This window comes from Stomoxys calcitrans, chromosome 5 (genome assembly GCF_963082655.1).
Source record: "Stomoxys calcitrans chromosome 5, idStoCalc2.1, whole genome shotgun sequence".
NCBI classification, from domain to species: domain Eukaryota; kingdom Metazoa; phylum Arthropoda; class Insecta; order Diptera; family Muscidae; genus Stomoxys; species Stomoxys calcitrans.
Window position 1 is genome coordinate 87,079,581 of NC_081556.1, and position 27,793 is coordinate 87,107,373.

The 27,793-nt window shown below is 40.6% G+C and overlaps 1 protein-coding gene across 10 annotated transcripts in view; it reads left to right on the forward strand.

Annotated features, from left to right (window-relative positions):
- The window catches only part of LOC106085440 (protein qui-1), a 470,324-nt gene that overhangs the window by 12,621 nt on the left and 429,910 nt on the right, over positions 1 to 27,793 (forward strand). For 7 of the 10 annotated variants that reach the window (XM_059370587.1, XM_059370589.1, XM_059370590.1 and 4 more), the window contains exon 1: positions 27,203 to 27,458. The exons of 1 other annotated variant lie outside the window; for it this stretch is intronic. The gene's annotated coding sequence lies outside the window, so the exon portion shown is untranslated. Of the gene's footprint in view, positions 1 to 27,202; positions 27,459 to 27,793 lie in introns of those variants that run through there. 2 more of the 10 variants (XM_059370584.1, XM_059370583.1) reach the window with 2 other exon arrangements.

Here is a 27,793-nt window from a genome sequence, read left to right on the forward strand (position 1 = left end):
TTAAAGCTATAAACTTCATACTTCACACAAATTATGCCAGCATATGTGTGCATAAAATACAAAAGGAATCACGTGAATATCTTTGGCGGTTTAAAAATGGCATCGTTTTCAATATGAAAAATATTTTTTTTGTCAAAAAATTGCAAAATTTTTCAAAAAAGATACTCCCATTTCCTTTAAGTTTTCGCAAACTTTGGCCGTCAAAGCATTATCATTTCTTTCCATTTTCACAAAGTCGAGGTATTAAGAAAAGTTTTAAGTGCTAATTTGGCTAATTTCGATATCAAACAACACCGTTATCTTAAGACCAAAATGGCCAATTTTTTTACTAAACTTCAAAAGTTTCTCACTGGAAAAAAAGTTCCACGGGGATTTTTTCGCTTTTTTTGAACTTAAATGAAAGCTTAAAATGTTCCCAACATTTTAAGGTATGTCTCGCCATATCCTAGCCATAAATGAGATCGTAGCGATCAAAATACTGAAAAAAGTCAATTTTCAAGTAGTGCTATATTCATTGCTAAAAAACAAGTATTACGTCACATTTTATTGCAAAGATGTTAAATAAACTTTTATTTGGTAACACTTCTTCTACAAAACACAAAAAGAATCATGGAAATATCTCTATTCTATTCCATTTTATGGAACCGGCAATAAAAAAGTCAATTTTTCAAAAAAGTCGAATTTCCCAAATTTTGTTTTTGTTGTCCTAATTGCACATGACACACTATAGCCATATTTACGCAACATACCTTATCGTAAAGGAAATTTTCATACCTTTCCAACAATGTATAAAACATTTCTCAACTCGGATTCTATCTACTCTAAAATTCATTTACACTTCATTAAACTCTATATAAAAATGTCTATTTGTGAAATGGAACCTTATATGGGGCCTACACTAAAACATTGATAGATTTGCCCAGGGTTTACAATACAAATGTGTTAGAATAAAAAAAGGTCTCCTGCCAAAGTTTAAAAAAATTGGAATAAAAATATGTGTTTTAGAGCGAAAACACTTCGCATCGGCGTGCGTTTGTATAGTACCTACATCTATTTTTAATGTAAGCTGATGATTTTTGAATAAAAAGTAACCTAGAAATATACCTGCATATATATATATATTTGTGTTAAGATTTGATGCAGACAAATGTTACCTGTTTCGCTATGTCGAATTCCCAGGAAATCCACCGTATCAATGAATGTGAAAAAACCTACCCATAAAAAATTCATTGTCATTTTTTTTAACCAAATTCGAGTCCAGGTAAATAATTATAGAAGAGTAAGTAAAAAGAGGCACTTTGAATATATTGCATAAATATTTGAACAAAATCCAAATTTTCTTCATTATATTTTGTAGAGGCGTAAAGGACATTTATAAGTTATGGAAGTCATACTGAAGTATTCCACTCTTTCGAAAATTGTATGGGACATCAAAAATGATTCCAAATCATACACGGAGTCATTTAAGGAACTTGTTTACACTTTGGACCACATATATGGAATAAGGCTAAATAAAGACGCTTTAGACAAACTTGAAAAATTCTACAAATCATTTGAGAGAAGGTTGCCAGAATGTTCATTCGCAAAAATCAAGTTTTTCAAAATGTATCTACTTATCGGATCTACTTATTGAAATTAAACCGCTGATTCCCGGCCGGCCTAGCAAAGCATACGACGAAGTTACGGAGAAAACCAAAAAGAAAAAACAAGAGGAACTATTGGCGGCACATCCGCCAAATTTAATAAAAGATACGTTCAAAACAGCATTGTTAAAAACACAACCAAAAAATGTTGGACGAATTGTCGATGTTTTACCATTAGCATCTCCGAAAAGGGTAAAGAGAATGGTAGAAAGTATTCCAACTCCAAAATCGACTACAGAATTCACGGAGGAAGATGCACTGGCCCTGATTTTGAACCTAGGCCTCTCAAGAAACAAATACTCAACAATGAGGAAGGCTCTTCGTGAAAAAGGATGGGGTTGTTTACCCTCAAAACATAAATTGTACAACACCAGGACGAAAATGGTGCCATCAAATATATACGTGGACGAATTAAAAGCAAGAGTGAAACTTGCTGATCTTGTTGAAAATACAGCTGTTAGAATTATTTCTAATTTTACTGAAGAACAGTTGAACACATGTAATAATTCCGAAGTGGTTTTGATCAGCAAATGGGGTTGTGATGGATCATCTGGATTTTCCGAATATAAGCAACAAACAGAAATAGATACCAACTTCGCATCAATTTTCATGGCATCATTAGTACCATTGAGAATGAGATTGTACAAGGACCAATCTTCATCATCGAAAGAAAATGCATTTCAAGATATATGGATAAATAGAACACCTGGGTCAAAATATTTATGTCGCCCAATTCGGTTTGAGTATACAAAGGAAGACCGGAACACAACACGATCTTTGGTGAACGAAATAAAGGAAGAAATTGCTGCATTACCCATGATTGTTATAAACCAATTGGGAAGAAATATAAAAGTTTCGTTTCAACTACAACTCACTATGATCGATGGAAAGGTGGCAAACGCATTAACTGGCGTTATGTCCAATTGGAGATGCAATATTTGTGGCAAGAAGAATGGGCAATTCGAGGACAAGTCTGATGAAAATTTAGTAAACGAAAATGCGCTCAATTTCGGTATTTCGCCCCTGCACTGTAGAATTCGATTCATGGAGTATTGTTTGCATTTATCGTATGACCTTAAATATCGGACTAGCCCTGGAAACCGCGATGTCTCTGCTAGAAACAACCAAGATCTTCACAAAATGAGGCAGGAAGAGAAGAATCGAATCCAGTTGGAGTTTAAACAAAAGGGACTTATAATAGATAAACCTCTTTACGGATACGGAAGCACAAATGATGGCAACTCGGCAAGGCGGTTTTTTGAGGACCCCGTATCGACATCTAAAATAACCGGTCTTGATGAACACTTGCTAAGACGATTCAAAGTGATTTTGGCTGTAATCAATAGCAAAAAGATGATAAATTCAACCAAATTTGAAGCTTATAGTAATGACACAAAAAACATTTTATCTGATTTATATTCGTGGAAAGCTTTAACACCGACAGTACATAAAGTCTTACATCATGGCAAGGAAATTGTGGAATACAACATACTTCCGTTAGGAGAACTTACAGAAGAAGCTCAGGAATCCCGTAATAGAGATGTTAAACAGTTCCGGCTTTTCAATACCCGAAAGAGCACCAAATTTAACCAAAATTATGATTTACTTCAATATTTATTGTTATCGTCTGATCCGGTACTATACAGCATCAGAACTAAATGGCTACCAAAAATATGTGACGATATAGATAAGGACGATCCCGATGCCATTCAAATTAAAGAGCTTTTAAATTTTGATACCTTAGATTATTTGGTAGAGAATAAAATCAAATAATACAAAACTAAAATGCTTTTTTATTTTGGGAGTAGCTAATATACATATAAACGCACGCCGATGCGAAGTGTTTTCGCTCTAAAACACATATTTTTATTCCAATTTTTTTAAACTTTGGCAGGAGACCTTTTTTTATTCTAACACATTTGTATTGTAAACCCTGGGCAAATCTATCAATGTTTTAGTGTAGGCCCCATATAAGGTTCCATTTCACAAATAGACATTTTTATATAGAGTTTAATGAAGTGTAAATGAATTTTAGAGTAGATAGAATCCGAGTTGAGAAATGTTTTATACATTGTTGGAAAGGTATGAAAATTTCCTTTACGATAAGGTATGTTGCGTAAATATGGCTATAGTGTGTCATGTGCAATTAGGACAACAAAAACAAAATTTGGGAAATTCGACTTTTTTGAAAAATTGACTTTTTTATTGCCGGTTCCATAAAATGGAATAGAATAGAGATATTTCCATGATTCTTTTTGTGTTTTGTAGAAGAAGTGTTACCAAATAAAAGTTTATTTAACATCTTTGCAATAAAATGTGACGTAATACTTGTTTTTTAGCAATGAATATAGCACTACTTGAAAATTGACTTTTTTCAGTATTTTGATCGCTACGATCTCATTTATGGCTAGGATATGGCGAGACATACCTTAAAATGTTGGGAACATTTTAAGCTTTCATTTAAGTTCAAAAAAAGCGAAAAAATCCCCGTGGAACTTTTTTTCCAGTGAGAAACTTTTGAAGTTTAGTAAAAAAATTGGCCATTTTGGTCTTAAGATAACGGTGTTGTTTGATATCGAAATTAGCCAAATTAGCACTTAAAACTTTTCTTAATACCTCGACTTTGTGAAAATGGAAAGAAATGATAATGCTTTGACGGCCAAAGTTTGCGAAAACTTAAAGGAAATGGGAGTATCTTTTTTGAAAAATTTTGCAATTTTTTGACAAAAAAAATATTTTTCATATTGAAAACGATGCCATTTTTAAACCGCCAAAGATATTCACGTGATTCCTTTTGTATTTTATGCACACATATGCTGGCATAATTTGTGTGAAGTATGAAGTTTATAGCTTTAAAATTGACGGAGTTATTTAAAAAACACTGAAAAAAACCAAGGCCAAATTTTCATATTTTAAAATTAAACAATTCATAACTCCTTAACAGTACACGATGGCATGGTACTTTATGCATAAGTTTTTTAGATCTTGTCAAGCTCTTTCTCTAGAGTCCTAAATCATGTAAATCGGTTGAGTAGATCAAAAGTTATGGCCCCCAGAAGCTTGGAGAAGTCAAAAGTGGTCAACTTTGACACCCTGTAGCTCACCCTGTATTAAAGATATGGACCAACAACAGCACTTTTCTGAAAGCCTATGTCCTCCTCTACAAATGTCTAGAACATTTTGTATGGCTAAAATCAACAGATAAAAAGTTGTAGACTTATTTCCAATTTTTTTGCCATTTGGCCCACTGTGCGGCGTTGCACGAAAAAACTGGTAGAAATATGACCTGTGAGAACGAGTTGAGATATCTCTTTAATATTTCGAATGGTTAAAGCTGAAATGTGCGAAATTTCAAGGCCCTAGGTTATCCTGGCGCCTTTTGGCGTGCTGCTAAATTTGGTCACCACAGTATTTCGAAAAGTTGTTGGTGCTGCCAAATCTTTCTTTGTGGTCCGATTTAAATTTTTTTTTGCTGGGTATCCCTAGATCTACAATATCTTCACTGGTTTGGGGGATATTCAACTCTTTTTTTCTGCAATTTTGACCGAGACCTGCTTTTTTTTGCAATTTACGAAAGCATTTGTGAATTTATTTTTATTTTTTCAGCATGACTAGGATTTGTAAAAAAATGTACAACGACATATGGTGTTCTCACATGGCATATGTTTTACTATTTTTTTTCGATTTTCTCCCACTGTGCGTTCTGGGGACCCCACCCTATCCTCATTCTTGGTAAAAAAGAATGAGTCTGAAATGGGACTCTTCACGAGTGTAGTGCATTTTAGGCGGTCCTGAAGATACTGCGATGTCGATGGTGGAGATGCCGGATTAGAGAGTTACGATATACGCTGACAGTAGGGCGGCGCAGAGGGCTATGGCTTCCCGCCATCTGAGGTCAAAACAAATAAGAAAAGTTTCTACGAACAATAGGTATGGCTATAAAGCCCTGGTGGCACTCACGTTAACAAGGTGTGGCGGGGAGGGAAGCCTCAAACAAGCTGCTCATGATTAGATCGTTGAATGCTGCAGACTGTGCTGGTATCCCTGTAGGAGCTATATAATTCCAAGACGACCGCGCGATTGAGGCATGGACTGGTTCTATGGGTTGCAGTATGGCAAAGTCCTGTGGCCGAGTATTTCGCTAAACAGTTAATCGCTTATTCCTGAGGAAGCGAGACTATGGGTTGCTGAAAGGTCATTGCAACGATTCGCATTTGACGTCGCGCCGTACGCAGGGAGAGACCGACATCTCCAGCATCTGTGATGACGAAGAGGGTTTACAGACGCTAGAGCATCTTTTGTATCCCTGCCTAGGAAAAGAGAAGAGAAGACACAGTATACATAGGACTGAATTGGCTGATTTGACCATACTCTCGCCGGTGAGGGTTTTATTAACTTGTGCTTTGGTTTCATTTTTATTTCCTTTTTGCTGTCTTGCACTGCGCTGTGATTTATCATTATCTGGTTTTGATGGTTTTAACAACCAACATAGGATGCGGGTATACTAATCTAGTCATTTCGTTTGTAACATCTCTAAATATAGATCTGCGACCCCACAATCGTATATATAAAAATCACTTTGTGTTTGTTTGGTTGTTTGTGTGTTCCTTATAGACTCAGAAACGGCTGAATCGATTTTCTTGAAATTTTCACAGATGGTGCATAATGATCCCGTGGTGAAAATAGGGTACCACTTTTTTTGATATTTGAAGGGGGGGCGGACCCTCCCCCTTACCCCAATTTTCAGAAACGCCAGATCTCGGAGATGGGTGGTGCGATTTAAGCGAAATTTTGTGTGCTCTCATATAGTACCTTAAAAATTAAAATTTGGTGTCCAAATTTTGGATGGGGTACCTAAGGGGGCCACCCCACCCTAAAACCTACCAAACATATATTTAGGCCAATCACGACAATATGGGACTCAAATGAAAGGTATTCAGGATAAGAAAACGTATCTGATATTCAATTGTCGGACTAAGTGTTAGGGGGACCACCCCAACCCCCAAAATACCGCTAAATCGGACATATTTACCGACCATGGCAATATGAGACTCAAATTAAAGGTATTTGCGATTAGAATACGAATCTAATATCCAAATGCGGGACCACGTTTCTGAGGGTCCACCCCTTTCCCAAAACACCCCCAAACAGGAATAAATAAAAGGTACTTAAGTGTAGAATTCGAATCTGATGTCCAAATATGGGACCAAATGTTTGGGGGGCCGCCTTTCCATAAAAACATCCCCGAAGGGGACAAATAGACGACCATAGCAATATGGGGCTCAAATGAAAGGTATTTGGGAGTAAAGCACGAATCTGATATCAATATTCGGGAAAAATGTCCATGGGGCCACCCCACCCCCACAACACCACCCAGATAGTAACTATTTTCTGACCATTGCAATATGAGGTTCAAATACGAGGGGTTTTAAAGTGGAACACGAATCCGATATATGTTTTCAAGGCCAACTCACTGAGTGGCCGCCCATCCCCCAAAACACCCTCCAAGCCGGTCATGTTTGCCGACTATGGAAATATGGAACTCAAATTAAAGGTATTTGGGTGTAGACCACGTATCTGATATCAACATTAGCGACCAACCGGCCCAAATCCTGTCTGATTTGTATAAAATCGTCCTTTCACTATGACTTCCAATACCCACGCCAAACATGCTCTGAATCGGTATATAACCTGGTAAAGCATTAATAGAAACCGATACGAAACCGAATGCTCAATTCTTAGACAATTTGGCTAAAATTTCACATGATGTTTTTGCATGACCGCTAGCATCCAAACCGAATTGGTTCATAACCTGATATAACTCTCATATATATTGGGTTGCCCAAAAAGTAATTGCGGATTTTTTAAAAAAAATTAAATGCATTTTTAATAAATCTTAGAATGAACTTTTTTTCTAAAGCAAGCTAAAAGTAACAGCTTATAACTGACAGAAGAAAGAATGCAATTACAGAGTCACAAGCTGTGAAAAAATTTGTCAACGCCGACTATATGAAAAATCCGCATTTACTTTTTGGGCAACCCAATACATACCTCTCTCTCGATTTGACTTTTTTACTAGTTACAGGAAGCAATTCCTATCCATTTTTTGCTAGACCTCTTATTATCCGGTTTTAGTTTCTGCTTATAAAAATAAACCGAAGGGTATAAAGGATTCGGCCCGGCCTAACTAAGCACGTTTTTACTTGGCTTTTGTACATCTGGCAGCTGCGATATTGGCTTAACTTGTTTGGTTTCTGAAAATGCATTTCATTGTCACAAAAAAAATTTATTAAATGCCATCGATTGACCCATTTTTCGTTTCTAATGGATATGGATGCTGCTTTTATACATTCAATATACAGTGTATTCATGTTCATAATTTCCCACCACGTTGTATGTAGGCATATATTGTATACTTTGAGTCGAATGTTTACAAAAACGGCCAGATGTTGCCAATGATGGAAAATAATAATAATTATGTAATGCGTGTGAAGAAACACAGCAATCGTTTACACATACTTGTATTGAAAACTATTGGCCATTGCCATTACGGCCTGGCTATCGGTCTTTCGTTATCACTGCCCAATATTGGTGTACTCATACCACCAAACATAGAATTACAATGCAAATGCAAATTTGCCCATTAACATTCCATTAAGCAACAGAGCAAACTTCTCACATAATAATAATGCTGTCCGATTCAAGTTTAGGCTCAATGAAAAGGGGCCTCTCGTTTATAGTCGAGTCCGAGGAGCGTTCTGCAGTGTGACACCTCTTTGGGGAGAAGATTTTACATGGCATAGTACCTCACAAATGTCGCCAGTATTAGGAGGGTATAAACACCGCTAAAATTTTTTTCTGATGTTCTCGCCAGGATTCGAACCCAGGCGTTCAGCGTCATTGGCGGACATGCTAACCTCTGCGCTACGGTGGCCTACAACATAGAATTGCAGGCTTATTAAAATGAAATTTTTTTTGAACCGTTGGGAGGAGCGGACGTTTTGTTATTTCGCTCCGCAAGAATATTCTGCAATTCGTAATAGGTAGTCATTTTTATACCCACCACCGAAGGATGGTTTATTTTTATACCCTCCACCATAGGATGGGAGTATACTAATTTCGTCATTCTGTTTATAACTACTCGAAATATTCGTCTGAGACCCCATAAAGTATATATATTCTTGATCGTCCCGACATTTTATGTCGATCTAGCCATGCCCGTCCGTCAGTCCGTCCGTCTGTCTGTCGAAGGCACGCTAACTTCCGAAGAAGTAAAGTTAGCCGCTTGAAATTTTGCACAAATACTTTTTATTAGTGTAGGTCGGTTGGTATTGTAAATGGGCCATAGCGGTCCATGTTTTGATATAGCTGCCATATAAACAGATCTTGGGTCTTGACTTCTTGAGCCTCTAGAGGGCGCAATTCTCATCCGATTTGACTGAAATTTTGCACGACGTATCACTTCCAATAACTGTGCCAAGTATGCTTCAAATGGGTCCATAACCTGATATAGCTGCCATATAAACCGATCTTGGATCTTGACTTCTTGAGCCTCTAGAGTGCGCAATTCTTATCCGATTGAAATGAAATTTTGCACGACGTGTTTTGTTATTATATCCAACAACTGTGCCAAGTATGGTTCAAATCGGTCCATAACCTGATATAGCTGCCATATAAACCGATCTTGGGTCTTGACTTCTTGAGCCTCTAGAGGGCACAATTCTTATCCGAATGGAATGGAATTTCGCACGAAGTATTTTGTTATGATGTCCAATAACTGTGCCAAGTATGGTTCAAATCGGTTCATAACCTGATATATCTGCCATTTAAACCGATTTTGGGTCTTGACTTCTTGAGCCTCTAGAGGTCGCAATTATTATCCGATTTGCCTGAAATTACGACGCATCCTCTCATGATCATCAACATACGTGTTTATTATGGTCTGAATCGGTCTATAGCCCGATACACCTCCCACATAAATCGATCTCTCTATTTTACTTCTTGTTCGAATTGGCTGACATTTTACCCAGGTCTCCAACATATAATTTAATTGTGGTCCCAACCGGACCATATCTTGATATCGCTCTAATGGCAGAGCAAATCTTTTCTTTTATCCTTTTTATGCCTAAGAAGAGATGCCGGGAAAAGAACTCGACGAATGCAATCCATGGTGGAGGGTATATAAGATTCGGCCCGGCCGAACTTAGCGCGCTTTTACTTGTTTCATTTGTCTTGCATTTACAAAGTTAACGCCAGATGCAGTGTACCGAATTTTATCTTTAATTTTTAGTTTTGAGTTGTAACAAGCTCAAGGTGGTGGCAATATTAAATCCATCTCACATATCATATCATGCTCATATCGGAGAAGAATTTCCACCACACACTTTTTTACTCCTTGAAATAATTTTTCTAAAAGGCGTTCACAAAAACAAACAAATAATGAGGCACAGAGAGCAAATTCGGTAATCCCGAAAGTAACAAAACAACGAACCACACAATCAAACACCCATATCGACAAAAATTGGGATCCCTCGAAATAAAAAACGAGAAAAACACAATAACAAGTCAATCGGTTTTTGCTTTAAACTACTGAGACGACGTAACTCGAAGCTTGTGGAAACAATTTTTTTGACGACGCTCACCGAGACAACATAAATCAAAGTTTTATTGTACCACTCCTGATAGAACCGATTGCAACTACGATATCTGGTAACCTGGTAATAGAATTTACTATAGGGATAGCCCCAAACTAGACGACCAAGTGGGCTTTGGGGTGTACTCTGAAGAACTAGGACTGGTCTTATCGATAAGCTTACACGTCCACTGCAGTGTGTAATTAAGGAAGTGGTGGAATGGCTGAGATATAATGTCATAACGACAACCATGATAAATATCTTCTCAGGCAGCCATTATAACTCTGGGAAACATATATCTGAATTCCATAGCCGCACTCGACTGTCGCAGATCTCTGCACGAGATTGCTGAACAGTACAAAAGTCACCTGTTCTGGATGTCGGGCCACAGAGATATCCCAGAGAATTATAGAACAGACGAGCTTCTGAGACTAGGAACTACCTTACACATTCCCCCTGAATTGTAATCTCTAGTGACATGTATGCTAAGTCTTATGGATCAGGCCTTAAGGGCAAGAAATGACAGTTTGTCACAAAGTGTGGTCCCAGTCTAGGCCTGCAAAGGTCTACCGATTTGCCATCACTGGCAGGAGTTCCACTTTAGTTACTCATATCTTTGAGAATTTGTTTGATTTAGCGGATGTGAACATTCGCCAGTTGTTGAACCTTTTAAAGCGATCTGGATGTTTCAACGGTAGGAACTAGAAGGCATCTTTCTTCACCTGTTTCTGTGATATCACAATGTACGAAAACGTCGAAGTGAGTGTGATGGCAGACTACCACTTAAACCTAACCTAACACTTTGATACATGTGTTGCATCAATTGAAATCGGATTATGAATATTTTTAATCCACTATTTTCCAATTCCAATGGACAAAACCTTTCTGCTCCAAGTTGTAGTTCGATAGTCTATGGTAAAAATTCATGTCTAATTGTAATAGACAGGTAGTCAGAGAGGCAGTCATACAGACTTCTTCCGTTAGGTACCTTTAGAACATCGCTAGGTTGGGATAGACAGTCCTTTGTGTTAGCACAGTAGTAAAGGACTATATTTTTATTATGCGGGCTAAAGTAATTAAATTTCCTAGGTTAGGTTAGGATAGGTTAAAAAGAGGGTGCAGCTATTAATCCGCCCCATGCCACTATGGACATACACCTAAGCCAGTAATCGACTTGATTTGCGCTCTAAAAACTATAAAGTAACCTCTAAAAAGTAAATTTTAAGTTGGGAATTCCGTGCTATTTACAAAATCCTTAATTGTTTACAATACCACTCCCCTAAGTTGGTTCATGTCTGATATTGTGTCTCCACCTAAGTACCGGTATCTGTTGGCCGCGAAAGCCTGGCAATGACAAAGGAAATGCTCCAACGTCTCATCACCTAACCCGCATGCCCTACACATGCTATCATTTGCCGCACCGATTTTACATAAGTGAGCTCGAAGTCCTATGTGTCCCGTTATGATACCAATAGCCATACTGACCTCCTTCTTGCTTCCTTTCAGTAATAGCCTCGTTTTTTCACGATCTGGTTCCCCCCATAGGATTTTCGCTGTCCTACCGACCGTTTCGCTATTCCACAATGTTGTATGCGCATTCGTCGCCAACTCTCTTAACTTGGACTGCGTTGACCCGAAAGGCTTCGGGTAATCCAAGTATATTGACGGCAGTCCTCTGGCCGTCATCGCCAAATCGTCTGCCCTTTCATTTCCCTTACTCCGTTATGGCCAGGCACCCAAACGATACGGATTTTGCCATCCTCAGAGAAGGCGTTAATCTCCTTTTTTAACTGCAAGACTGTTCGTGACGTTACCGTCCTGGTTGTTATTCCCCTTATGGCAATTTTACTGTCTGTAAAGATGTTCACACTCGAAGTCCTCGCGTTAGCACTACACCACTTCACGCATTCCGTGATCGCCCGGATCTCCGCCTGCAGGACCGTATTATGGTCAGGCAGTCTAAAACAGATCTCAGTCCCTCCCTGGGTTCTCAATTTAAACCCCCAGGCCCACTCTGTTCTCTAGCTTTGATCCATCCGTGTAACATGATCTTCCAGATGGCAATACTAGGGTTCCGTCGATCCAAGACTGTGCCGATGGTAGCAGCGCCTCGCACTCAACCTCAAGATTCATTTCAGGTATCCGATCGTAATCCTTTTCCCTTCCTTCCAGGTTTCCTATCGTCTCAGCGATTATACCGCGATGGTATGAGTTGCTCCCATCCTCACTCCATTCTCCCATCGCCTTAAGTCTCATAGCCGCAGTGGCTGCCTCACACTTACTACTCCGTTATGGCCCAGCACCCAAACGATGCGGATTTTGCCATCCTCAGAGAAGGCGTTAATCTCCTTCTTACTCTGCAAGACTGTTCGTGTCCTTACCGTCCTGGTTGTTATTGCCCTTATGGCAATTTTACTATCGGTAAAAATGTTCATACTCGACGTCTTCCCGTTAGCACCACACCACTTCACGCATTTCGTGATCGCCCGAATATCCGCCTGCAGGACCGTATTGTGGTCAGGCAGTCTAAAACAGATCTCAGTCCCTCCCTGGGTTCTCAATGTAAACCCCCAGGCCCACTGTGTCCTCTAGCTTTGATCCATCCGTGTAACATGATCTTCCAGATGACAATACTGGGGTTCCAAGACTGTGCCGATGGCAGCTGTGCCTCGCACTCGATTTCAAGGTTCATTTTAGGTATCCGATCGTAAACCTCTTCCCTTCCTTCCAGGTTTCCTGTCGTCGCCGCGATGGTATGAGCTGCTCCCATCCTCACTCCATTCTCTTATCGCCTTAAGTCCTATAGCAGCAGTGGCTTCATCACACTTAATTTGTTTGTCAATGGGTCAGATATCTGGAATAGTTTCCAGTGCCCTAGTGGGAGTGGTCCTCATCGCTCCGCCTATGCCAAAACAACATGTTCTCTGAACCTGTTGTATGGTCCTTATATTGCACTTTTTCTCCATAGCAGTCCACCAAACTACTGAGGCGTAAGTAAGTATTGGTCTAATCATGCTCCTGTATAGCCAATGGATTATCATAGGATTCAGGCTCCTTTTCGAGCCTACGGCCCGTTTACATAGTGCCCAACATCTGTGAGCCTTCTCAGTACGCTCCTGAATGTGACACTTCCAATTCAGTTTCCTATCCAAGATCACACCTATGTATTTGACCTTGTCAGATATCGAACTCGTCTTATTGAGGGACGTGGTGCGTTACATTGGCCCACCTTCGTCTTCCTCGTGAAGAGGCATATTTCAGTCTTCTCTGGGTTAACATTGAGATCTCTGGGTCTAGCCCAGTCATATGCCATATGCAAGACCCGTTCGGCACTTCTGCTTTGAAGTCTGCGTAGCAGACGGGTTCAAATCCCTCCTCAGTCAGCATCCGTAATAGGTCATTTATGGTGCTCACCCTAGGAGTGGCGATAAAATGCCCCCGCCTGTGGCGTGCCCTGTGCCACTTTCTCCCTTACATTTATGTCATGGTACACACAATTTATCCCCCTGTTCCTTAGCATATGGTTTATCTAGTCTCTAAGGACCGGGTCCACCCGGTACTGGTCTAAGGATTGGATCAGTACCGATTGGTCGGTCCGCACATTATTAAAAGCGCCCTCGTTGTCAATGCATACCGCCAGTGTGGACGTTTTGGCATCAAAGGATTCTTCTATTTTATGCAAAACCTCGTGCAGGGCAGTCTCCACCGACCTTCCCTTGACATAGGTATGCTGTCTGTATTTGAGCAGTTCGCTGAATGTCATACTCTTTATCATGGTGTCCACAATACGTTCCATGGTTTTGAGTAGAAAGAAGGTAAGGCTTATGGGTCTGTAGGCCTTTGGTGTCGCTTAACTTGCTTTGCCGGGCTTGGTTATAAACGCCACCCTTGCCTCCTGCCAGTCTTTCGGAGTATATGAAAGTCCTAGACACGCCGTGAAAATTTTGGCCAGACAAGGCGCCACATAGTCTGTCTCTTTCTGTAGTAACGCCTGAAATATTCCATCAGGTCCGGGTGACTGAAATGGTTTGAAGCTCCTCAAAGATTGCTTCACCATAAATTGAATTTCCTAACATTAGGGAATAAAATCACTGTATGTCTTCCCCAATCATTGCTATGGGAAAACCATTTTGTTAAAATGACTAACATTCTATTAAAAAATGGCACAAATATGGTTTTTGTTAAAAATTTTTATCAAAAAGATAATTTCCACAGAAATTTAGAACTTCAAAGCACAACTGCTCGTTATTTTCTTACCCACAACATGCACTCACACACACACACACATAAAGTATTTGAAATTTCTTCCCCGAATTTTGTTGTGGGAAAAATTAAAGAGAATCAAAATTCCTCAGATAGTTATCTTGTTTATATTGTTTGACTGAGAATTACTTGTGAGTGTCAGTGACATGAGGATGCCGGGAGTATACAAAAAAAAAAACAAATCGGAAGTTGGCATGGATATTTAGAAAAACTCTGCAAGCACGTCCATATTATCAAGTGGTCTATGGTGTGTAACATTTTTTGTTGGGTGGTCGTTGTGTCTCAATCTATTTTCCGAATATGGAATGTAAATGAATGTTTATTGAATTCAAACTAGGCAATAACAACAACAACAACAGCAGCAGAAGCAACAATTAAAGCAACATCATGCAGACTTTCCACACCAAATTTCCGCTCCTTGTCTCACCAAAATATGCCACCCGTAGACAAAACAGCATTAGAAGAATACAGCGACGGATTTGAAGAAATGTAGGCTCCAAAAAAAGGCCTTGTAAGATGTAAAATGAACTCACTAAAACCAAAACTCCCATATAGAGATCAAGAGAAGAAGCACATTTTGAGACTAGGTTTCAGAAAGAACGAGCCGCTGGGAAATCAATTCTCAGTTTGGCTAGTGAAGCAGACTTCATTTCCGCCTCTGCTAAATGAAGAACACTACCAAACACATTTTTGCCTTTATATCTACTCCAATACACACACACACACACACATTGACGGCATTGGAGCGTGTGAGAAGTGGGCGTGTGGGGGAGGTAGGCGATCTATGCGATTGTATTAAATTTTAATTAAAATTATAAGAAATTAAGTCGGGTATAAAGACAAAAGAAGAAGCAGAAGAGCAAAGCACACACGCGCAACAATTGTTTGGCTGCTGTAGTAATCATACGGCCACCATCAGCATCAGCATCAACAGCAATGGTGATGAGGCTGTTGTTGATTTTGTTGCCGATAATGATGCTGCCGATGACGTCGTCGATGTTGATACTGTTGATGGTGTAAATTTATGGGGATGTACGGCAAAGATAAATTTCAATTGGAATGCGAATACGAAAGCGAAAGCAGACAATGGCACCAAGTACTTTGCAAAGTATTTTCGGTTGTTGTTGTTGTTACAGCACTTATGTTGTCATTTATTATGTTATTCAAATGGTAGACAATTAATTCACACTTTTTCTGTTGTTCTGTGCGCAAAGCATTAGAAGTAGAAGGAGTATCATTATTATAACTTGGAAATATTTCAAATCGATTATTCCAACTTTTCTTCTAAGAATTGTGAGCAGTGGTGTTGAACAAATCTGCTTCGGGATTGTTTACTAAATAAGTCATTTTCCAATCCATGGGAGAATCGATGAGTCATTTGTATTAGAAGCTCCATAGACTTCTATATGGATGGCTGCAAACTCGACGACTAGATGGGCTAAGGGGTGTACTCGGAAGAACTAGAAGTGGTCATATTGAGAAGTTTACCCGACCACTGTAGTGTGTATCAAGCGAAGATCCTTGCAATTAAAGAAGTGGTGAAATGGCTAAGATATAATGGCATAATCAGCGCACAGTGGACCAAAACGGCGAAAAAATTGGACGTAAGTCTGCAACTTTTTATCTGTTGATCTGAGAGGTAAACATTTTTGTAGATATTTGTAGCATAAGAAAAAGGATTTAAGGAAAACGACATTGTTGGTCTATATCTTTAAAACACAGAGTGAGATACAGGGTGTCATAGGTGTAACTCTCCACTTCTCCAACCTTCAAGGGGCTATAGCTTTTGATCTAGTGAACCGATTCTGAATCATGATTTAGGCCTGACGAGAAAAACATTCGTGTACTACCAACGAGATATGAATAGTTTAACTTCAAAATATCAAAATTTTGCCTTGGTTTATCAGAGTTTTTATACCCTCCACCATAGGATGGGGGTATAATAATTTCGTCATTCTGTTTATAACTACTCGAAATATTCGTTTGAGATCCCATAAAGTGTATATATTCTTGATCGTCGCGACATTTTATGTCGATCTAGCCATGTCCGTCTGTCCGTCCGTCCGTCTGTCGAAAGCACGCTAACTTCCGAAGAAGTAAAGATAGCCGCTTGAAATTTTGCACAAATACTTCTTATTAGTGTAGGTCGGTTGGAATTGTAAATGGGCCATATCGGTCCATGTTTTGATACAGCTGCCATATAAACCGATCTTGGGTCTTGACTTCTTGAGCCTCTAGAGTGCGCAATTCTAATCCGATTGGAATGAAATTTTGCACGACGTGTTTTGTTATGATATCCAACAACTGTGCCAGGTATGGTTCAAATCGGTCCATAACCTGATATAGCTGCCATATAAACCGATCTTGGGTCTTGACTTCTTGAGCCTCTAGAGGGCGCAATTCTTATCCGATTTGAATGAATTTTGGCACGACGTGTTTTGTTATGATATCCAACATCTGTGCCAATTATGGTTCAAATCGGTCCATAACCTGATATAGCTGTCATATAAACCGATCTTGGGTCTTGACTTCTTGAGCCTTTAGAGAGCGCAATTCTTATCCGATTTGAATGAATTTTGGCACGACGTGTTTTGTTATGATATCCAACAACTGTGCCAAATATGGTTCAAATGGGTTCATAACCTGATATTGCTGTCATATAAATCGATCTGGATCTTAACTTCTTGAGCCTCTAGAGGTCGCAATTATAATCCGATTTGCCTGAAATTTTGTACGACGGATTGTCTCATGACCAACATACGTGTTTATTATGGTCTGAATCGGTCAATAGCCCGATACAGCTCCCATATAAATCGATCTCTCTATTTTACTTCTTGTTCGAATTGGCTGACATTTTACACAGGTCTCCAACATATAATTTAACTGTGGTCCAAACCGGACCATATCTTGATATCGCTCTAATAGCAGCGCAAATCTTTTCTTATATCCTTTTTTTGCCTAAGAAGAGATGTCGGGCAAAGAACTCGACAAATGCGATCCATGGTGGAGGGTATATAACAAAACACGTCGTGCAAAATTTCATTCCAATCGGATAAGAATTGCGCACTCTAGAGGCTCAAGAAGTCAAGACCCAAGATCGGTTTATATGGCAGCTATATCAGGTTATGGACCGATGTGGCCCATTTACATTCCCAACCGACCAACACTAATAAGAAGTATTTGTGCAAAATTTTAAGCGGCTAGATTTACTCCTTCGGAAATTTGCGTGCTTTCGATAGACGGACGGACGGACGGACAGACGGACGGACATAGCTAGATCGACATAAAATATCGCAACGATCAAGAATATATATACTTTATGGGGTCTCAGACGAATATTTCGAGTAGCTACAAACAGAATGACGAAATTAGTACACCCCCCTCCTATGGTGGAGGGTATAATAATGGGCTTCAAACTGTTTATCGGAAGATCGATCTGTATGGCAGCTATATCTAAATATAGTCCGATCAAAACCATATTTGGGGCGGATGTGGGGAGACCTAAAACTACCCACTGATTTAAATTTCAACAAATTCGGATAAAAAATAAAGATTTTATGGGCTATATGGCAGCTATATCTAAATATAGTCCGATCTGAACCATATTTTGGTGGAATGTGGGGAGGCTTAGAGCAACTCACTTTTCAAAATTTCAACAAAATCTGATAATAATTGCGGTTTTTATGGCCTTAAGACCCTTAATCCGCAGATCGGTCTATATGACAGCTATTGTATATCTAAATATAGTCCGATCTGAACCATATTGAGAAGATCAGAAGAGGTGAAATATTTCTTAAACCGCTCATGAAAGCCCAAACACTTGAATGCTTTATTTCGACACTTCGGATACGTGTTTTGGCCAACGGACATCACTTGTATCTTCATGCCCAGAACATCAAGAGCATCTGACTGTTCAATATCTATATCGTCGATAGATATCGACCATATCGGTCCATGAATCTTGACTAGAGCCTCTAGACGGTGTAATACTTATCCGATTTGTCTCAAATTGTTTGCCAGGTATTTTGCTATGATGTCCAACAACTATGCTAAGTATGGTTCAAACGGAAGTTTACTGGTAAGTGTACTATACACGGCTCAAGGAGTACAATAAGATTACCAGAGCGGCAAAACGTGCCTCCTGGAAGCTTTTCTGCCAACAATTCGATAGTGGTAATAACGCCTCCAAGATATAAAAGTTTATCTCAAAACCCCATATTCTAACTGAAACGTTAGTAGACGACATGGAAGTGAGAGCACAGAAAACGGAGGACTTGTGGAGGCTATTGAAATGAAACAGCATTTTCCCCAGGATACGACGGCACTCACGGAGACACTGGAATCTTGGAAAAATGAGGTTGATCGAAGGCTTATCGTTACGGAATTAAGTTAAGGAAGCCTTGAGGAGCTTCAAACCATTCAAGTCACCCGCACCTTATGGAATGTTTGCGGCGTTACTACAGAAGGAGGCAGACTATCTGGCGCCCCATCTGGCCACTATTTCCACAGCGTGCCTAAGACTTGCATATACTCCGAAGTCTGGCAGGAGGCGAGGGTGGTATTTATACCTAAGTCCGGCAAGGCAAGTTATGCAACATCCAAACGAACTGCTCACATAAACTTAACCTAACCTTGATGAAGTGTCCATCCTTTTCACACCAAGAGATTTTTTAAATCGAATTTAGTGCAGTTTGACGTGTTACTTGCTGATTGCATTATATTGTTGGAAAGGTATAGAAATTTCACTCCAAATAAGGAGTTTTTGGAATAAATAAGGAGGCCACTGTGTCGCAAGGCTTAAGTTAGGTTGAAAAAAGGGTGCAGATATGAATCCGCCCCCTGCCACTATGGGCATACACCTAAGACAGTAATCGGCTTGTTGTGCACTGTATAAACTATAAAGTAACCTATAAATAGAAAATTTTAAGTTAGAAATTCCGTGCTGTTTACAAAATCCTTAATTGTTTTCCATACCACTCCCCTAAGTGGGTTCATGTCTGATATTGTGTCACCACCTAAGTACCGATATCTGTTGGACGCGAAAGCCAGGCAATGACAAAGGAAATGTTCCAACGTCTCATCATCTTCCCCGCATGCCCTTCACATGCCCTAGTGAGCTCGTAGTCCTATGTGTCCCGTTATGATACCAATAGCTATATTGACCTCCTTCTTGCTTCCTTTCAGTAATAGCCTCGTCCTCTCACGATCTGGATCTCCCATAGGATTTTCGCCTTCCTACCGACCGTTTCGCTGTTCCACAATGTTGCATGTGCATTCGTCGCCCACTCCCTTAACTCGTACTGCATCGACCCGAAAGGCTTTGGGTTAATCAAGTTTATTGACGGCATTTCTCTGGCCACTGCTAAATCGTCTGCCCTTTCATTTCCCTTACTCCGTTATGGCCCGGCACCAAAACGATGAGGATTTTGCCATCCTCAGAGAAGGCGTTAATGTCCTTCTTACACTGCAAGACTGTTCGTGGCCTTACCGTCCTGGTTGTTATTGCCCTTATGGCAATTTTACAGTCGGTAAAGATAGTCACACTGAAAGTCCTCGCATTAGCACCACACTACTTCAGGCATTCAGTGATCTCCCGGATCTCCGCCTGCAGGACCGTATTATGGTCAGGCAGTCTAAAACAGATCTCAGTCCCTGGGTCCTCAATGTAAACCCCCAGGCCCACTCTGTCCTCTAGCTTTGATCCATCCGTGTAACATGATCTTCCAGATGGCAATACTTCCGTCAATCCAAGACTGTGTCGATGTCAGTAGTGCCTCGCACTCGACTTCGAGGTTCATCTCAGGTATCCGATCGGAAACCTCTCCCCTTCTTTCCAGGATTGCTATCGCCGCCTCGATTATACCGCGATGGTATGAGCTGCTACCATCCTCAATCCATTCTCCCATCGCCTTAAGTCTCATAGCCGCAGTGGCTGCCTCATACTTAATTTGTATGTCAATGGGTCGGTTATCTAGAATAGTCTTTAGTGCTCAAGTGGGCATGGTTCTCATCGCTTTGCCTACGCCAAGACAACATGTTCTCTGAACCTGTTGTTTGGTGCACTTTTTCTCCATAGCAGTCCACCAAAGTACTGAGGCGTAAGTAAGTATTGGTCTAATCACGCCACCGTGAGGTTACAGAGGTTAGCATGTTCGCCTATGACGCTGAACGCCTGTGTTCGAATCCTGGCGAGACCATCTGAAAAATTTTCAGCGGAGGTTTCCCCCTCCTAATGCTGGCAACATTTGTGAGGTACTATGCCATGTAAAACTTCTCTCCAAAGAGGTGTCGCACTGCGGCACGCTTATCATTGAGCCTTAAAACTTGAATCGAACTGCACTCATTGATATGTGAGAATTTTGCCCCTGTTCCTTAGTGGAATGTTCATGGGCAAAAATTTTGTATTTTGTATTTGTAATTTGGTCTAATTCCGCTCCCATAGAGCCAGTGGACTATCCTAGGATTCAGGCCCCATTTCGAGCCTACGGCCCGTTTACATAGTGCCCAACATCTGTGAGCCTTCTCAGTACGCTCCTGAATGTGACACTTCCAATTCAGTTTCCTGTCCAAGATCACACCCAAGTATTTGACCTTGTCAGATATCGAAATCTTCTTATTGAGGAAACATGGTCCATTAAATTGGCCCACCTTCGTCTTCCTCGTAAACAGGCATATTTCAGTCTTCTCTGGATTAACATTGAGACCTTTGGGTCTAGCCCAGTCATATGCAAGACCTTTTTGGCCCTTCTGCATAGCTCGTTCGGATCCTTACCCACTAGAAGGATTATGACATCGTGTGCGTAGCAGACGGGTTCAAATCCCTTCTCAGTCAGCATCCGTAATAGGTAATTTTTGGTGGCCACCCATAGGAGTGGCGATAAAATGCCCCCCTGTGGATGCCCTGTGCCACTTTCTCTCCTATATTTATGCCATGGGAGACACAATTTATCCACCTGTTACTTAGCATATGGTTTATCCAGTCTTTAAGGACCGGGTCCACCCATTTTGATATATGAGATATTCTGCAACTCCCACATAATTAAAGACTTCGATTGGTTTCATTTTTACTTAGGTTTGGAACTTCTAACAAGACTGACGGCTTAGCAGTTTAAATTGTGAGACAATTTTCATTTATCTAACAACATGTAACGCTAATCCACTTAATCAAAAGCCATGACAGCATCTCTGTCGCTGACGGCACACTAATTTTACCTTTTCAGCTTGAGCAGTAACAATGTGCAAAGACATTGTAATCTAGGCGACTTTTAAATCGTAATGCATTACAAATTCGACATTTGATATGGTTCTTAAGTAAGTTCGTTCTCCCTGTTGCCTTGCCCTCCCCCCGTGCTACATTACCTTTGCCTTCTTCTTGGAAAAAAGGACAATCGGACTTTTTTATATTTTTATTGTCCGCAAAATTAAAATGTCCCAACTAATCCAAAGTGACATTTTGCCATTCTTGTTGTGTTGTTGGTGTTCCATTTCGTTTAGAATGAAAATCGGAAAAATCTACAAGTGGCCGCCACAGTTGGTGAAAGCGCAACATGTGTGATATGTCAGAGAAGGAAGCAGGGTGGTTGGTGTTGAGCAAGAGATGGTGAAAGAGCAGTGAAGAGAGGGAAAAAATCATGTGCTCTGTGCAAAAGGAGGCAGCTCCAATATACGGTTACCCAAAAACACAAATACACGAACGGACGCACACACACACACACACACACAAACGAGAAAAATTCAAATGAAACTTTTAAATGTGAGAAAGAGGCAGAACCATGTAAATACATATTGACAGGAGGGATGATATAAATGTATAGCACTTACATTAGTGTAGGCAAAAAAAGAACCCCAATCGGTTATGAAAACCGCCCGAGTGTGATAATGAATCAGCGAACAATAAGAGGTAGACTATAGAGAGGCCCCCTCCCTCTGGCTTAGGGAGACATAATCTACTTGTATCAGAATGGATGGTCACAAAGGTCAGCTTCCAATAATGCAAATCTGATTTTAATAGGGAAGGATCTGTAGGAAACCGTAGGAAAGTTTATAAATAATTTATCCAATAATAGTTCATTGCACGGGATAGCTGTGAGCCCCACACAGGCTGGAACAATGAGGTTCCACTGTGTGGTTTTCAGTGCTGTCACGAGGAGCTTTGCTGTGAGCTACCGGGTGCGTCCACAGGTTGCCGATAGTGGAATGCACCATACGGAGTAGCTGCACAGGCCGGAATAATGAGGTTGCACTGTGTGATGTTCAGTGCTGTCACGAGGAGCTTTGCTGTGAGCTACCGGGTGCGTCCACAGGTTGCAGATAGTGGAATGCACTATACGGAGTAGCTGCAATGGCAGACGCGGACCATCAGTGGTATCGAGCGGAGAGCCTCAGTGAGAGGCCGGGAGGCACCGGCTCTTGCACTCAAGGCACCGGCTCTTGAGTGCTTATGATGCACGATATGACAAGGCGGGTTATTGGCGCCTTTAAATAACCAATGACCACCCTATTCTCGCGGCGATCGGTCCTTTGGATCGGAACGGAGCGAACTTGCTCACAGGAACTTGACGAGGATCGGCAACTCCACATGAAAATGTGGCTCCAACAAGAACTTTGGGATATCAGCATCTACAGAATTGCATCAGTTGATGGATACTAAAGTAACCGTTAAGTAGAGCTGAAGAGTTTTCCGTTCGCTCCTCAAAAAAAATATATCTCCAGGTACTACCTTTTACGCATTCATTATAAAATCTTTGAGGATAGGCTTAAAATTGACTCCAAAGATCCAACAGGTGCGGCGGTGGCATCAGACCCTAGCATGTTGTCCGCCCCTCCTATAGGTGTGGGTGCCTTGGAACCTTCAAGCGTATAACCAGTCGTCAGACTAACGAATAAGGAGGAAATAGATTAACCAGAGGGATGCGTAGTTAGTCCCAAGCCTTTAAGTTAAGGTGGTGTTTCCGACACAGTTTCGGAAAGCGACATTGTCAATGAAACATTCATCGCAGCCAAATCGAGATATAAAGACAGGGGATGACGGCAGATGTGAGCTAGGTCTTGGCTAAGCTCACTAGAAGACCGAGAAAGCAATCCGCGGCGCGGCGAAGGAGACTGAAGCGTATGCGCCGGCAGAGAAATCAATCGATAGTGCAGCATTCTGGTAGGGATAGAGCTGACATTCCCAGCCCTTCTGCAGAAGCTGGAAAGAGAATCAGATTTCCAGAAGAGCTCATTACTGCTTAAACGCTGAAAAGGGCTCCCCGCTTTGAAGTACTCTGAGAAGACCAAGCCAGCCCTCCCTCAATGGAAACTCCAGAAGGAGACTGAAGAGTATGCGCTGGCAGAGAAATCGGGCGATAGTGCATGTATGCTTTTAGGGATAGAACTGACATTCCAAGCACTTCTACGGAAGGTGGAAAGAGAATCATATCTCCTGAAGAGCACAACACTGTTTAAATGCTGAAAAAGAACTTCCCGCTTTGAAGTACTCTGGGAAGAGGTATGGAGCCACTCTCATGGAGGCCACTGTAGCACAGAGGTTAGCATATTCGCCTATGACGGTGAATGCCAGGATTCGGCGATTTTATAATACTTCATAGGGTTGGGGATCCGAGCCAGCTATTCAGAAAGGCTCTTGGATATGGCAACGACTGAGCTAGCCCTAGTGGTTTTTATAATAACTCAGAGCAGACTGAAAACTGCCTGTTCACGAGGAAGACGAAGGTGGGCCAATTTGACGCACCAAGTTTCCTCAATAGATCGATTTCGATTTTTGACAAGGTCAAATACTTAGGAGTGGTCTACGACAGGAAACTTGGTGTTGGTGGGACTATTAGGATTACCACCAATAGGGCACTGGAGAATATTCTACATATCCGACTCCTAGATATACCGATTAAGTGTGAGGCATCCACCGCTGCTATGGGACGTAAGGTGGTGGGAGAATGGATAGAGGATAGGAGTAGGTCATATCATCGCGATATAAACGACGGCAGAAAACCTGGAAGGAATGGAAGAGGTTTCCGATCGGATACCTGAGACGCCACTGCGAGGCACTGTTGCCAGCGGCACACTCTTGAACTCCCGAATTACCATCTTTATTTGCATGGTACACGGGTAGAACAAAGCTAAAGAACAGAGTTAGTTTGGTGGTCTACATTGAGAACTCAAGACTGTTTTAGACTTCCTACATATAATACCGTCCTACAGGCACTGACCGGGCGATCAGGGAATGCTTGACGTGGTGTTGTGTTAACGCGAGGATGTCGAGTATGAAAATCTTGACGGAAAGTAAACTGACTCGTCAGGACAAAAACAACCCGAACGGTTAGGTCGCGTCCAGTCCTGGAGTTTAAGAAATAAATTAACGCCTTCACTGAGTATGGCACGATCCGCATCGTTTGGTGGACGGGCCATTGTTGTTTTTGTGGTCTGATGGTCGGCACTTCAAAGGTCCACCTACTGTTCAATACTCAGCTGGATTCATAGAATGGCTTGTTTGTGCATCACAGCTGCACTGAGGACTACTGAATCTGATGCACTGAATTTAATGTTACACCTTATGCCTCTGGCCATGAACGTGTGGACGTCGAGGAAGAGAAGACTATAGAAAATATGCTGTGTGTTTTTGTGGTTTTAAAGCGATATGGATGGTTCAATGGTAGGAACTAGAAGGCATCTTCTGGACAAAACGTCTAAGGGAGTCTGATGGCAGACTGCCACTTAAACCCTAATCTAACCTACGATGAAATCTGCAAATGTAAATTTGCTCATGAACATTCCACTAAGGAACAGAGTGATGTCTGACTAAAGTTAAGGCTCAATGATAAGGGGTCTCCTTTTGATAGCCGAGTTCGAATGGCGTGCAACTCGGCGACAACTCTTTGAGGATAAGTGTTTACATGGCATAGTACCTAACAAATGTCGCCCGCATTTGGAGGGGATAACTGCCGCTCACAAATTTTTTCTGATGTCCTCGCCTGGATTTGAATCCCGGATTTTGAATCCCAAGCGGCCCGCTTGGTACTTAGTCTCAAAATTTAAGACCATATTCCTATTCTTCTTTCCAATAACTTTTATTTGATGCCCATATTGTTCCGATCGGTTCACTTTTGATATTGTGTGGTATTTTTGGGATAAGGGGGAGAGTGCGCCCCTCTTACGATATCGAAAAACTATATAACCTATGATTCCTTCCACAAAATCCCACAGAATCTGTGAAAATTTTAAGAAAACCGTTTCAGCCCTTTTTGATTCGCAAACAGACAAACCGAGTCTCATATAGTTATGATGGGTCATATGCCCATTTGGGGCAGTTTTGGGGGGTGGGGTGACCCCCTACACTTCGATCAGATTTTGTATGTCAGAATCGTAATCTACTCCAGAATACTTTTCATCTGAGACCGATATTGATATGGAAGTTCAATATGTCTGCTTTTATAAGTTTAGGCGTTAGCGTGACGTTCTTGGTACATAAGCCCAATTTTTTATATTATATATATATTACATATATTATATATATATATATATATATATATATATATATATATATATATATATATATATATTACAATATTATATTATATATATATATTATATATTACCATATTCGTATTCTACTCTTCAATACCTTTCATTTGATATTCATATTGTCCTTTGCAGTCCACTTTTGATTTTGGGTGGTGTTTTTGGGTTAACGGGGGAGGGTCCACCGCCCTTCCGATATCAACAAATTATAAAGGCTATTCCTTTTTCCTGACTATATGGGTAATCTACTCCAGAATACTTTTCTTTTGAGTTCCATATTGTCATACTCGTCCAATAAATCTATTTTGGAGTGTTTTGGGGTTTGGGCTTCTGCTTTTATCCTTTTTTGCCTAAGAAGATATGCCGGAAAAGGAACTCGACAAATGCGATGCATGGTGGAAGGTATGTAAGATTCGGCCCGGCTGAACTTAGCACGCTTTTACTTGTTATATATAAAAAGATATATAAGATAAGGTAAATTTTTTTTTTCAGAATCCATGATGATGGTTACCCAAGATTCAGCCCAGCCGATCTTAGCATGTTTTAACTTGTTTTATTTGGCGCAGCAACCAGTGATAAAAGTACTAACCTACCTAAATCATCATCACTGATGGTCAACATTAAGCACACACGTACGCACACGCACACACACACACATGCTACAGAAAAAAACACAGATAACTGATTTATGGCAAGAAACGAGGAAAACACACAGAGGCAAAACGGAAGTCAATCAAAAAACTAAACTTTGTTTTCACTCCTGCAGGAGAAGCAAACAAAGCAACAAATTTAACTCCCACTAAGGGAAGCAACAATTTATCCCATTTTTGTGGTAGCAAAATGCCACAAGAGAGCGAGAGAGACATTCGCATGTGTTCTCTAGGTCAGAGGCAAAACAAAAAGAAAACAGGAGCAAAATGAGAGCAAGTTTCAATTCCATTACATTTGCCAATTTACCGAGGAAAAGCTTTTGTTCTCAAGTTTTGGTTTCGTGAGAGAACTCTCTCTCTCTTTCTCTCTTTTCTCTATAGGAATCCCGTGGCATAATTGCTTTGCGTTGCTTTGCCCAGAATGGCATAGATTTACACTACCACCTTTCGCATGGAACAGTTTAGCGGTTAAAGTCAAACGGAGTACATTGACGACGGTTCTGTGAAAAGAGTTACGCGCGCGGTTCTCTAAAAATAAATTTAGAAAAACTAAAATATCTATTGAAGAAAATAAACAAAGTGAAAAAAATATTTCTAAGAAAAGTTTAAAAGAAAGGATTTATTATTAAGGTCGAAAATAAACAGCAACAGAATTTTCATTCCCAGCTACTTGGGTGAAAAGTGTTGGTGGCAAAGTTAGTATTTTGGTAGCTTTAAAGAGCCACCACAGAACAAGTGATGGTGAGAATAAAGTGAGTGAATGGGTGAGTGCGAGTGCGACAAGTGAAGTGCCCATATTTAAGGTGAAAACTTGAGTTGCTTGCTTGACTGCTTGGCTGTTTGCTTGGTTGCTTGGATGTTTAATGTCAAAGTGTAGAGCCATGTAAATATGCGTACAGGTGTGTGTGTGTGTGTATGCGTGCGTTCGCCTGTGTTTGCGCTACTGTTGCCTGAATGTTTTGAAGTGTGTTGTGCCTGTTTGAGATGTGTGTGTGTGTGAGATGTGTGTTGTAAAATATGTACTTAAACGGCATATGTGCAGGTTAAGCAGCGGCAGGTTAAAGAATTACATCCCCCATCTCTTTCA